Genomic DNA, 13848 nt, shown 5'->3' on the forward strand with positions numbered 1-13848 from the left:
TTCTCCTAGAGCATACAACTTTAGAATAGGCCTACGCCATAGGTTGGTCCCTCAGAGCTTTTCTTGGCAGCATCCTGAAGACAAGCCTTCTTGGCTAGACGGCGGCGACGAGCCCTTGCCCCTCAGCTGTCTGCTTTGTGGACATTCTTAGAATTCTGCGCTTGTTCTTGCCCAGAGTGAGAAGTTCTCTTGAGGGAAGCACACCCAGTTCCTCCAGAACATTCTCAAAGGCCTTGTGTCCTTGATTAAACCACGACGGCAAGTGGTGTTGCCATCTCCACAACTGTGCGTGAGGCGAACCTTAACTTGAGGCGCAACAACCAAATTGTGCGGTTGAGTGATTCGGCTGCATTTTGCGTCTTCCCCTTCACACAACTAGAGAGCAGTTCATCTGTAGGCCTCTTGTATGTGGGCAGCATTGCCTGGCCCTGGCTGTTGGTGAGGATGGGGGTGTGTGCTGGTGCTGCGTGACCCAATGGGCAAAATTTGTGGCTTTTGGCTGCATCCATCGAGCATGAGTGAAAGTAGGATGCCCAAATTGCACAATATATGCCACGCACACTTCCTCTGTCGGCAGTGATGGCTACTTGAAAGTAGGTTTGCAGCTTTTGGATGACTGCATCTGTGAGCTTCGGGCCTCTTGGCTTTTTGGGCTTTCCAGTGCAGTCCCAAGCCGCTTGGAAACATGGTTAGTGCAGTCCTCTTTTGTGGTGGGCACACTGTTGCACACACTTGACACTGACACTGCTTTAAAGGCCTTACTGTCTTCGTCACTTAGGAAGGTTGTGAATTCCAGGGGACTGCTGTAGGACTCTGTCCTGTTCCATATTCTCAGAGCAGCATTTGCCTCCATGGTGTGTGCTGAGCAATCAACATTTTTTTCACACACTGGCATGTGGAAGGCTTCCATATTTCCTCCTACCCCTTTATCTTCAAATCGCGTGCGGGTACTGCAGCTCTGACAGTAATTACACAAAACTTCAAAGCTAGGCAAAGCCCTGTTTTTACAGAAATGGCTGTGCCTACACCATTATGGCCCTTATGGCCTCTTTTTTTTTGCCAACTGCCATCAAGCATGACCGCTACATTGGCAGATCCAACTTCCTGGGCTGTCACTTTGCGAGCCAACTCTAAGTTCTCGGCCACCGCCTTCTGAGGTGTACCTTCTTCGTGATGGTGTTGAATGATTTCTGATGCATCAGTTTTTGGTAATCCTAGAATTGCGCAAAATCGGACGAGTTGATTGGGCCCTGCTCCAACAGCGCGCGCTGCAACCACAGCCTTGATGTTCACGGCGAAGCTCTCCCTAGTGCTGGCAGATGGACGGGCTTCACCATTGTAGTCGCCCGCCGGAGTTGCATGCCGCGATGGATACGTCAACGAAACAACGGATGTGGGACATGTTTCATTGCTGCAATGCAACTCCAAAAACGACGCGAGTCCTTTCCGCTTCCCAGCCAGCTCGTTGATTGTAAGTTCGCATCGTCTGCACTCCAGGCATGCTGCGCCGGTCGCAAGGTCATTCACGGCGCCGATTTCGCAGGTAAAAGTACTCACTGACTCTTCACCGCCCCTACCTTCATTTTTGAAGACCCTTATCTTCTTTTCCGACGCGCTAACAAAATTGTCAATGCTTTCGATGAAGTTCGAACATCCAGCCGGCTCCGAAGCGTCAGAAGCATCTCTCGGCCGAGGTTAGGCTTAGCTGCCGCGGGCATCTCCGTCGCACGCCACTTTACTTTGATGCAGGTTCCCTTGAATTTATGCTTCGTCCGAAATTTGACACGTTTCTTTTCAGCATCCATACTAACGATAAGCAGGAATATTTGCAGTAGCAGACCTGCCAACCCGACGATGCTAAATCTGCTATAGAGGATGCCAAGAAATACTAAAATTCGGTGAAAAATGCTAAAATTATGTTTTAATACATGAAATTTTTTATTTGGCTATGGAAACAAACCAATTTCAACTGGTGTTCCAGTACATCATGCAAACAACTTCAGAAAGATGTCTTCAAAGTGGAAGGTTGGGACAACACTGAGGATGTTGCTGCTTTTGCCTTCCTCAGGAAGTCCTTGTCAAACACCTGATTGTGACGGACTCCAGACTCCCTACATTTTACAACTAACAGGCTCTTTTTTGTTATGGATGAGCGAAACTTCTTCACTTTGCTGAACACTCTTTCACAGTCTGCGTTACTGTGTGGGAGAGTCAGAATCCTAACATAACTTTTCAGAGCTTATCATACTTAGTAGTGCGATCAATGTTCTGAATACCGGCAATAGCATGCCACTGCTCGGAATTCTTCTACTGGAATTTCTACTGGGAATTCTACTGGAAATTCTTTGAGGTGAAGGCGGCTGAACTGGGCTTCGATGTCATCCAGATCGGAGTCATCATCGTGCCCCTCAGAAACTGGCGAGAGAACTGGAAAGCAATTGATGAAGTATATAACACCAACAAACTTTGCTGTCACAATGCTAGAAAGCCTTGCCACTTCTGCTTTCTTCAGAATCTCAGACTTCAAAGGGAATTTCAGGATGATGTAATCGCTTACCACCACAAAAAATCTTCTTACTCATGCAAGAAACTCTTACTCGTCAGCAACCTTCAGGCTTTATAACATTTGTAGAGTTTGGCTGCTGATTACTAGGTCATCATTTGTAATCAATATCTGTTAGCTCACAACTACTCTTAATTACAGATGGTTTGACGAACTGCACTAAAACCTCCCTGAGCAGGCTGTTCAAAACTTCCAGAGGCACATGTACTTAGGGAGCTCCAGACTGCAAAAAGGTGTTTGTCTTTTCAAATTCTGGTATGACTGAGTCAGCAAGAAGGCACAGTATGCCTTGTTGACATCTGATGAAAGGAACCTGAACAGTCTTTCTTGCCTATTTAAGACCTTGAACACTTGCTGCTTCACAGCTTGCTGGGAAGGTTCTCAGGATCGCAGCAGGCACGCAAAATCTTTTGCTTTCTGCTACAGGACTGCACCACTGATTGGGACGTTTTGTGTCTGGGTCGACACGAACCACATGAGCATGGCTTTATCAACATCTTTATAAGTCGGCGAGCAATTTTTGAGACCTTCAAGAGATCGCAAGATATGTTAGAAATAAGGCAGTCCGAAAAAAACAAATGTGTCCCCAAAAAGCTCAGTTTATTGCTTACTATTGAGTTAGAGGCCAGAATAAGTGATGAATACTTTTGTGAACCATGCCGCATTGCTATGCGAGCAGGTCTGCCTGAATTTCGGCGAGAGAGTTGGGACCGCTTTCATCAGCCCAGCTTGCGTTGGCTGTGCTACTGCAGGTGAGTCGCGATCGTCATCGCTCTCAGACACCACAAGCATTTGACGAATTATTTCTTCATCTGTGAGCCCAGCGTACAGTTCCAACTCGCTGTCCATGTCCGTGAACTTTGAAAACGAGACGGTCGAGGGAATTTCAACGCCTGCAGTGCAGAGGTTGTCGATGAGGTGCTCACTGTCAGACAGCTGTTTGACAACGCTATCCTCGTCCGAGATGGCCATCTCACTATTCAACACAAATTCCGCATCGCGGAAGCAGTTGCACAGTGTTGTGGGTTCCACCAACTTCCACACATCGGTGGACATGCTAAGTGCTCCAACCAGATCAACAGAGTAGGCTTTTCCGCTGTCGAGGCCCACGACCACACATGAAAGCAAGCATGACCGATAGTTCACCTTAAGGTTGCATATCACACCTTGGTTCATCGGCTGTAGGACACTTGCAGTGTTCGGTGGCTAGAACTCAATGCGCACAGACTTAAAGTTGTTAATGTGCCCATGTGCAGTACAGTTGTCGACGCACAGCAAAACATTGTGTCCTTCTAGGTCAAATTTGCAATCTAGTTTTCTTGCATAGCTTTCAGAAAGCTGCTGGGCTATGCATTCCTTCTTGTTTGCTTCTTACAGTACAGGCAGGGACTTTTAACGCCTTTAAAGCACCTCGGAGATTTCGACTTGCTGATGACGAGCATCGGCAGTTTTTCTATTCCCGACACATTGCTGCTGATCAAAACAGTAATCCGCTCTTTACTGTGTTTGCCACCATGGCAAGGGTCACCAGCAAAGGCAAGAGTCTTCTCTGGCATTTGCTTAAAAAAAGGTCCAGTCTCGTCACAATTGTAAGTGTTGTTCGGGGAGTACTCCTATTAGATCGACTGCAGTTTTTCACAGCTGTAGTTCACAACGATGCTCAGGTCAATAGCTGTACTTTTAGTGCACAGTTTCTTCAGTGTTCAAATTCTTCAATGTTGATCTGAAGCGCCCTCATCTCAGCTTTCTGTTTTTTGGAGGCCATTTCTGACTTCATCCATACAAGGAGGGCCTCTTCGAGGTTTGGGTAGGTGCCTTGGCTTACATTTTTCTGACAACATCCAGTAGGCTTTTCCGCTGCCTCTGAATTTTTCTGACTTCAACCACACAAGGAGGTCCTCTAAGAGTGGATGGGAATTTTCGCGCACACAACAAGCATGGACAAGAAAGGGGACACGCACAGGTGCAACCTCAACTGCATTTTAATTGCAAGTGCAACACATATATATATGCTTCCAGGATCAGATAAATAGGAAACAAATGGCAAAAAAAAATATACCTGCAATGCCACACAAGCTGAACACCAACCATGACTCTATTGTACCCTTTCTCCATCCAAAAAGTTCAATTCTTTATCAGTTAAGCCTAATGACGGAGCACTCACACATGCCTGACCATGTCTGAGGATTTCCCTGGCGTCTACAATCTCTCAGGTCAACTGATCCCTGTGGGAATACAGAGTCTGGCATTTATTAAGTGCCATTCAACGCTGATTCTTCGGTTGCTTCCTCGGAAGCTTCTTCAATGCGGCTCACAAAACCTGCACGCCGAAAGCAGCGAGCTATTGTTGGCTGCTTGACGCTGTCTGAAGAGGCTTTCAGCATTTAAATGTCACCCAAAAGGTCTATCTTTAGCTCTTGGCCCATCCGCAGCTTGAGAAGCAAAATGTTGATCAGCCGACGCTTATAAATGGACTTGAAAGCGCATGTAATGCCCTGGTCCAAGCTGCTGCTTCGACGGGGTGTTTGGTGGCAAAAACTTAATTTCAATATTGCTCAGCTGGACATCGGTGTGGTGTGCCGTGAAATTGTCAACGATGAGGCGAAGCCTTCCGGCCTTGATTGCCAGCTCTGAGTCTCATGCCTTGAACCATTTTTGGAATATGTCCCGGGTCATCCACAATTTTCTGTTCCAGGCATATGTCACTGGAAACACTGGGGCAGTTGCGCATGCACCTCGGGGTTTGGAACTTTCCTATAACAAGTGGCCACAGCTTCGTGGTTCCGTCCATGTCGGCAGCCAACAGAGCTGTGATGCGAGCCTTGCCTTGCTTGCTGCCATGGCACTTGTCTCCGTGGGTGTCGAGTGTTTGTCGCGGAAGCATTTGCCAGAACAGGCCTGTTTCGTCAGCATTAAATATCTGATTCAGCTCAGACTTGGCGAGAACCTGAGGCCACACTTGTTCAAGCAACTTCTTGACCTCGCCTTTGTTGGCGTCCTCACTTTCCCCCGAGACTGCCCTCCCGACAAGGTTAATGCGGGCCTTAAAATGCTGCAGCCAACCGCTGCTGGTATTGGAAGTTCTCAGCGCCGAGAATGAACGCAAAGTTCTTGGCCTGCTGTTGTAGCATCGGTCCGGATAAAGGAATATTCCGGGCCCTTGCGTTGATGAACCATTTGTGCAGTGCCTTCCCAACGTCTTCAAAGGCAGCTTTGCCCACCCGCTGCGCGCCTGAGTGATGGTTTTTGTTCTGTCTTGGCCTTTATGTCTCTCTAATTGTTCAGTACAGTGCTCAAAGTGCTCCTTGGTATGTCAAAAGCTTCGGCGACGCTTGACTTCTTTCCGCCATTCTCAATGTTCTGGATTACTTCCAATTTCGCGGCAAATCTCGTAGACGTGTGCTTTGTCGCGTTTGCAGCCATCACTACACCAACCGCGCCACGACAGGTCTAAGCCATAGAATAAAGAACCACCTAAGCGATCACACCAACCACACACAAACACACGATAACGACTGGCTTAGCACAAGCGGCGGCACCGAGGAGTCAATGCGGCAAATGCAATGTGTCGTTGACGTTGTCCTATGATGTTGTCAAACTAACGTTGCAGCTATTGCGCGCAGCAGTCGGGAACGCCCATCGCGCCGCCGCTATCTTCGAGGGTGTTGCGGGAAAGCTCGCCTCCTGTCAACAGAACGCTCACGGTCTGGGGTGGCAAAGTTCGATACATCCATTTTACATCCGGCCTCGTTCGAAATGAAAAAAATTAAAAATGCATGCAATTTTCGACGTGAAATAGAAGGTGTTCGATATACGCAGTTATTCGATATATCCGTGTTCGACATAAAGAGGTTTGACTGTTGTCCTGAAACTTGATGCTGTTGTTCTTGGGCACCTCGTGAGTGATTTGCAGTTGCCCCAAACACCTTTTAAAGCATGTCAAAATAATTCTGATTTGTGTCTCAGCGTTCTTTTAAGTACCATATTTACTCGAATGTAACGCGACCGCGAATGTAACGCGAGGGGTGACTTTACATGCTGCCCAGTGGGAAAAAAATAAAACCACGAATATAACGCGAGGCTTACAGACGCAAAACAAAGTACCCTTTAATGAACATCGTGGCCAACATGTTTATTCATCTTCCTCGCTTTCGGACTCGGAGTTTTCGGAAACAGAGTCCTCCTTTTCGCTGTCGACCTCCCAGACGATGTCATCCTCTGTGCCATCGAGGTTATTGGATATGCAGCACTTCTTGAACGAACGAACGACCATGTCGGGAGGCAGGCTGTACCACGCGGCAGACTCAGCGATCTGAGAAGCGCACGGTCGCGTGATTCTGCCGGAGGGCGTCAGAGCCTGATCTTCCCGGATCCAGTCGTTGTACAGTTTCCGTACCCTGTCCTTGAACGGTTTATTCAGACAGACGTCCAGTGGCTGCAGCACAGAGGTCATGCCTCCGGGAATAACTACAAGGTGAGTTTTTGTATTTTCCAGCCTCTTCTTCACATCAGGAGTCAGGTGTCCGTGAAATGAATCCAACACCAGGATTGATGCTGGGTGAAGAAGCGCGCCTGGTCGACGACACCACACGGTTTTAATCCAGTCGAGCACCAGCGATGCCTCCATCCACCCCTTCTCCTGGCAGCGGACGATAACATTCCTCGGGAACACCTCTGAATTGACTGAATCAACACCGTGAAAGATGCCACAAGAACACCACGCGTTGAGCGCAAGATTGCAACGAACACAAAGAACGCTTTGGCTTTGGATGGATGGGGATTTGGCCTAATTTGGCTTCCCTGGTACCCATGTTGCCAACATAAGATAGCAAAACTGCGGAAACCGAAACCGAGCTGATAGCTTCGAAATGGCTGCACCGCGGCACTGCTTTAGGCCATTGGAAGTGCAGTATTCAATTATAACGCGAGGGTAGACTTTAAGCGGAATAAATCTTGGAAAAAACTCGCGTTACATTCGAGTAAATACGGTACTGTCTACAGCTACTAAAAAATTGACAAAACGAAAAACTCTTTCAACATCAAGGTCATGTAAGTCGGCGGAAACCATCCTGTCACACTGCGCTAAAAACAATTCGCTTAATATATAGGAGCTATACATGAGCCGATGCAAATGCCCTGTTTTGGCAGGGTAACACCCTTGTCAAAAGTTACAAAGGTGGATGTTAGGTACATAGTCAATAATTTGACAATTTCGAGCTTGAGGGTAGGTGCCTAGGCTTTCATTTTTCTGACAGCGTCCAGTAGACTTTCTGGCAACATCACTGTCAGTAGACGTTCTGACAACCTCAGAGGAATGCACACTTATTTGCAGTAGGCAGTGATTTTTGCCTGAACACTGCATTTAGATCCATCAGTGAGAATCACATTTTCGACACACGACATCATTGCCACAAACTGCAGTCCGCTTCCCTGTAATCCGGAGCAGTATTGGCACAGCACATTGATAGCAGCGAGGGCTTCGTGCAACGTCGAGCGGGGGCAATCGTCTTCCGGCGGCGGCTCGTTGGGACCAGGCGCCAGCAAGTCTGCAACAATTTCAGAGTCCGATGGGCTCGCTGTCACTGCTACATTGTCATCAACAGCCAAAAAATCGTCGACGTCAACGTTTTCAGGCACCGCTTTCGGAATATCAGCAAGTTCTCCCCCCACAGCGTGGCAATGTCACTGTCGTCTTGCACAGCGTGCACTGCACTGGCAACTTCTGCATCCTCTCGACACAGTCCAGCATGGTGGAAGCAGTTGCGGATTGTGGATTGCGTCATGTCTTGCCAGGCACGACTGATCATTTCTATGGTGGCCAGCAAATTAATCTTGAACTCTTCGTTAACCCGCAATTTCACCAACAGCCGCTCAACGACGCACTTCCTGTAGCCCAGCTTGAAAGCGCAGATGATCCCTTGATCGAGCGACCGCAAAACCGCTGTCGTCTTGGGTGGCAGGAAACAAAGGTCGATCTTCTTAAGCGAGACGCGCAGTGGTGCGCGGAGCAGTTATCGAGGAGGAGGCAAATTTTGCTCCCGCTCGTTGCAAGTTCCGCGTCCCAGTCAGGCAGCCAGGCCTCGAACAACGCCCTAGTCATCCAGGCCTTGGAGTTGGAGTTGTACGTGACCGGGAGCGAGGCGCACCCTCGCAGGCACGTAGGAGGTTTGAACTTGCCAATGACAAGCTGTCGGAGCTTCGATGATCCGTCCATGTTTGTCTTGAGAACGGTGGCACGGGCCTTGTTCAATTTACCGCCATGACACTTCTCAGTTTTTAGCGCCAAGGTTTTTTGGGCACCGACCGGCACTAGGCATGTTTTACCTGGCACGCATCCAAAGCAACCTTAGTCTTTACGAATAGGTCGACTCTGCATATAGGTCGACGCTGAACTTTAGGATGGCCTTTTTTTTTTTGAAAAAAAGGTCGACCTAACCCTCTAAGCATGGCTCACTGCTCAAAAAAGCAGAGAAGGCCTCATTGCGTACTCAGCTCATACGCCTTTAAACGTAGCCTTTAACCCATTCGCTTCCGCCGTTTCGGCCGCGTTCCGCGTGCTGCTATCCGCGGGATTTTTGTGAGCGCGCGGCACGACTTGGGTCACTGTAGAGAATCTGAAATAACTTGCGCTACAAAAGTCATAGCGTAACAATTTTTGTTTTATTCTGCTCTCAAAGCATGCGCTTTGCTTGTGATTCTAGAAATGCTTTCGGGTGTGGAAAATCTTGAAACGCTCAGGCATGTGAAGGGTGACGTTGCACTTTTCGCATTCCCAGCGGTTCTCACTTCTTTTACCCTGCACTTTACAGACCACACATCTGCGTGATGGGTTTTCCTTCACTGCATTGGGAGGTATCTGCCGAGGGAAATGAGCCCATTCACATGCTTCTAGGCGCATTGGAGATGGAGCTACTGCAGGTTTCCCCCTGCGCTTGTACCCGGGCAGTACAGTCTCTTCGACGATCTTTTCGCCTAGATCTACTTTCTGTTATGTTTGGTTATTGTTGGAGAGACTGACGACACGGACCAGCCCATTTGTGAACAGAAAGGGAACTGACGTTTATTCAGGAATTGAGCTTTGTTTGCTGTTACGTAGATGGCACTGGCTGTGGAGCCTTGTTAGGAGTGAGGTGGCCACATAGAGATGGCGCCACAGGTAGCGAAGCCGAGTTGTTGTGGGTAACATAACACGCCCTTCTTTAACGAAAATTGAGAAGGTTGCACACGGAATATGCTGGTCATCTGAAGTCACTGATTGTGCTTGGATAACGTGCAGGAGGCTTGATCCTTCTTCCTGATCGAGTAGTATGAGGTGGGCGAGGAGGTACTTGAAGTGGTTGGGGAGGAAGGACTGGATATTCTGGGTTCTGTTGATGAGTGCTTGAATCGATTGCCTCGTAGTCTTCTGGCGAAGTTTGGGCAGTAGGACGTTCCGCCGTTCGAGGTCGGAGGTGGATTCGATTTCTTACAAGGATGCCTCTGGTGTCTGTTTTCACAGTGTACCTTCTAGGCTCTGGGCCCACGTTTACCACGGTGGCTTTTTCCCAGTTGCGGCTATTTCGGAGCCATACGGGTTGGCCAGGAACAAGCGGGGGAAGGTTCCTTGTGTGCAGGTCAGCATGCTTGTGTTGTTGTTTCTGCCTTTCCTGCAGAAGATTCTGGTGAGCCTCAGTTGGAAAGCTTGGTTTCAAGACACTTGGTAGTGTTGGTGGAATGTGCGAAGCTTTCTACCCATCAGGAGCTCAGCCGGTGATTTTGCTCCTGGTATTGGTGTGGAGTGGTAGTTGAGGAGCACTACTGCTAGGTCTTTGCCTTCCTCGGCTGCTTTAGTCATCATTGCCTTGATGGTCTGTGTTGTTCTTTCCGCTTGGCCATTGCTACGAGGGTACAAGGGAGAAGACGGCTGGTGTGTCACGTCCCAATCGCGGAAGAACTTTCTGAGCTCGTCGCTGTCGAAGGGTGGTCCCTGATCAGATACGATTGTCGTTGGAATGCCAAACCTGGCAAATGTTTCCTTCAGTATCTGTATCAGCGAACTTGCTGTGGTTGTCCTCATCTGCCGGACCTCTGCATACTTGGAAAAATAATCGACAATCAGCAGGCATGTATTTCCCTGCAGATGGAAGAAGTCCATGGCGAGTTGTTGCCAAGGTTGATCTGGAAGGGCTCGGTCCAATAGAGGCTGGTGTGGATTGCCAATTTGATGTGATTGACATATGTAGCAGCTCTTGACCAAAGTCTCGATGTCTTGGTTTAGAGTTGGCCAATACACACTCTGGCTTGCCAAACCCTTGCACGCAACGATTCCGCGGTGTGCTTGGTGTAGCGTGCGAAGCACATTTGCCTGGCATGCGGCTGGTATAACCAAGCGTTGGCTGTAGCACACGAAGCCTTCCGTTGTGTAGAGCTCGCTTCTCACATGGGTAGAATGGTTTGACTTTGTTGTCTACCTGTGCGAGTTTTTGAGGCCACCCTTCTTTGATGTACCGTAAAAACCGGAATATAGGTCGGACCGGAATATAGGTTGACCCCCAAACTAACCAATTCTAAAAATGAAAAACATTTTTTTCAATGGCACAAGTACCGAAAAACACCCTTACCTTGAAAGAAATGCGACTCAACCGGTTGCACAATGGTGACAGTATTTATTTTCATTTATGGGCTGCTGGTAAGTACACCCGGCCAATTTTTTAAAACTATCGCGCCAACATCGCCTCGCGTGCTTGTCACCGTCTTATTAACGGCGCTGAGCGGCGAAACAAACGAGATACGCATATGCATCCACACGCGCTTACTCTCGCTTCTTTCGCTGCTCCGTGCCGTGATAAGGTGCTGACAAACACTCGAGGCGATGGTCGCGCGATAATGTTAGAAAATTGGCCGGGTGTACAACACAGAGAAGGGCACAAATTGAGCAAGCTACTTTGAGTCGTCAGAGTCGGCTGAACTTGAGTTGGATGACGATTGCTTATCGCTGCCCACGTCCCACAGAGCGTCATCCTCTGTGCCGTCTAGCGCGTTGCTAATGCTGCACTTCCTAAATGACTTGCGCACCATCTCTGCGGAGAGAGATTTCCACGCTGACGACACCCAGCCACAAACAGTTGCAAGCGGTGGACGTCGCAGGCGGCCAGTGGGGGTGGTGGGGTTGTCGCCCAGCATCCATTCATTGTAGAGTTCGCGCACTCTATCTTTGAACGGCTTGTTTAGCACAACGTCTAGTGGCTGCAGCACAGATGTCAGTCCACCAGGGATGACCACAAGGTCCGTCTTGCCATCGCCCAGGCCCACTTTACGTTGGCTGTAAGGTGACCTCGAAACGCGTCCAGAACAAGCATGTTTGCTCCCTCAAAGAGAGCGCCAGGTCGCCGCTTCCACACGAGCCGGATCCACTCCAGCATTAATGATTCCGTCATGAAACCCTTTTCATTAACCCGGACGATGACGTCGCGTGGGAACTCCTCTTTCGGTAGTGTCTTCCGTTTAAAAATGATGAAAGGGGGCAGCTTGTACCCATCGGCTGTGCACGCGAGCATCACTGTGAATCGCGAGTGCTCGTTGCCAGTCGTTAGAATCTTCACTTGCTTAGCTCCTTTTTCTGAAACAGTACGACTCGAGGGCATGTCGAACCAAACTGGCGTTTCGTTGGCGTTTCCGATTTGACCCATCATGTAGTCGCGTCGGTGCCGGAGTGCAATCACATATCTCTTAAACTCAACCAGCTTATCTTCAAACTCTTCGGGCAGTTTCTGGCACACAGAAGTACGGCGCCGTAGTGCGAAGCCCTTCCTCCTCATGAATCGCCGCACCCAGGATGGCGAGCCCTTAAACTGCGCCCTCGAGAATCCAGACGCACACGCGATCTCTATCGCTTTCGCGCGGATGTGTTCAGCAGTCACAGGCAGCGATCTCGCACGCAGCTCCCGGACAAACTCCGCAACCTTTTCCTCCAGTTCTGGATACGCTGCGGTCCGCCCACGAAATGATGTTTTTTTTGGTTGCTGCAAGTTGTAATGCGCATCTTCTGCCTCCGCCAGTATCGAACGCTCTTTTCCGATACTCCAAATTCGCGCTGCGCCGCCAGGTTGCCGTGAGCTTCCGCGTACTCGATCGCCTTTTTCTTGAAGGCTACGGTGAACTGCCGTCGGCTTCCGCTCATTTTGAAAAAAAGGTGGAAAGCAGCGTTTAAGTAACCAAAATAACTTTGTCAACGGAAACGCAAAATGGCTGTGCTACGAAACATAGCGCTGCTGCCGATGGCGATGGCGATGAAGGCTGTTGACTTCAGTAGCCCATTGTTGCAAGACTTCCATAGTTTTTCTGCCAATGACCGGTATATAAGACGGGGGTCGACTTTTCGGCATGGTTTTTTGAAAAAAAATTCGACCTATATTCCGGTTTTTACGGTATTTGGTTACTGTTTGAAGAGTCGAATCTCGTGATGTCTCCTCAGCGATCTCGCGAAGTCTGCCAGGAGTTGCTTGAACCAAACTTGAAACGTCAAGTCCGGGGTCGTAATCTGCTGTTTCCATTCTTGTTGACCCATCGGGAGCTCTTGACAAGGCATCTGCAACTGCTAGTTGTTTTCCCAGAACGTAAGCCAGAGTCACGGTGTACCGCTGGAGGCACAGTAGTAGCCTTTGAAGTCGGGGTGACATTTTGTTCAGGTCCTTATTCTGCAGGCCAATCAGAGGTTTGTGATCCGACTGTATGGTCACTTCTCGTGCGAACATGTAGTAGTGAAATCTTTCACACGCAAACACGACGGCTAGGAGTTCTTTCTCGATTTGCGCATACTGCTGCTGGGTGGCTGTGAGAGCAGCTGAAGCGTAGGCCACGGGTCTGCCTTCTTGCAGTAAGACTGATCCCATTCCGTAGGAGCTGGCGTCCGTTGAAATTGTCACGGGCTTTGATGGATCAAAATAGCGAAGCACGGGTGCCATAATCAACCTTGACTTCACGAGCTTGACGATGTCGGTATGTTGTTGCGTCCAGTGCCAGTGAACATCCGTCTTCAGTAGTTCACGAAGAGGGCTTTTGAGTTCCGAAAAGCTGGCAATAAATTTCGTCAAGTAGGTAACCATTCCAAGAAATATCTGTAGTTCTTGCTTGTTTGTTGGCAGTGGCATAGATTCGACGGCTGTCACTTTTGCTGGATCTGGAGCAATCCCATGGGATGATAGTTAGTGTCCAAGGTATGTAATGGACGTCAAAGCCAGCTGAAGCTTTTCCTTGTTAAGTTTTAGGTTGTTGGCTCTGGCGATGGTCAGCACCTGTCTCAGGTC

At 48.9% G+C, this 13848-nt stretch overlaps 1 pseudogene; it reads right to left on the reverse strand.

Annotated features, from left to right (window-relative positions):
• Window positions 1-20: 20 nt before the first annotated feature.
• On the reverse strand, window positions 21-1077 carry LOC149324438 (uncharacterized; annotated as a pseudogene).
• Between the last annotated feature and the right edge of the window lie 12771 nt (window positions 1078-13848).

The sequence above is a fragment of the Amblyomma mixtum genome, unplaced genomic scaffold (genome assembly GCF_055824585.1).
Source record: "Amblyomma mixtum isolate Tamu unplaced genomic scaffold, ASM5582458v1 scaffold_33, whole genome shotgun sequence".
NCBI classification, from domain to species: Eukaryota; Metazoa; Arthropoda; class Arachnida; order Ixodida; family Ixodidae; genus Amblyomma; species Amblyomma mixtum.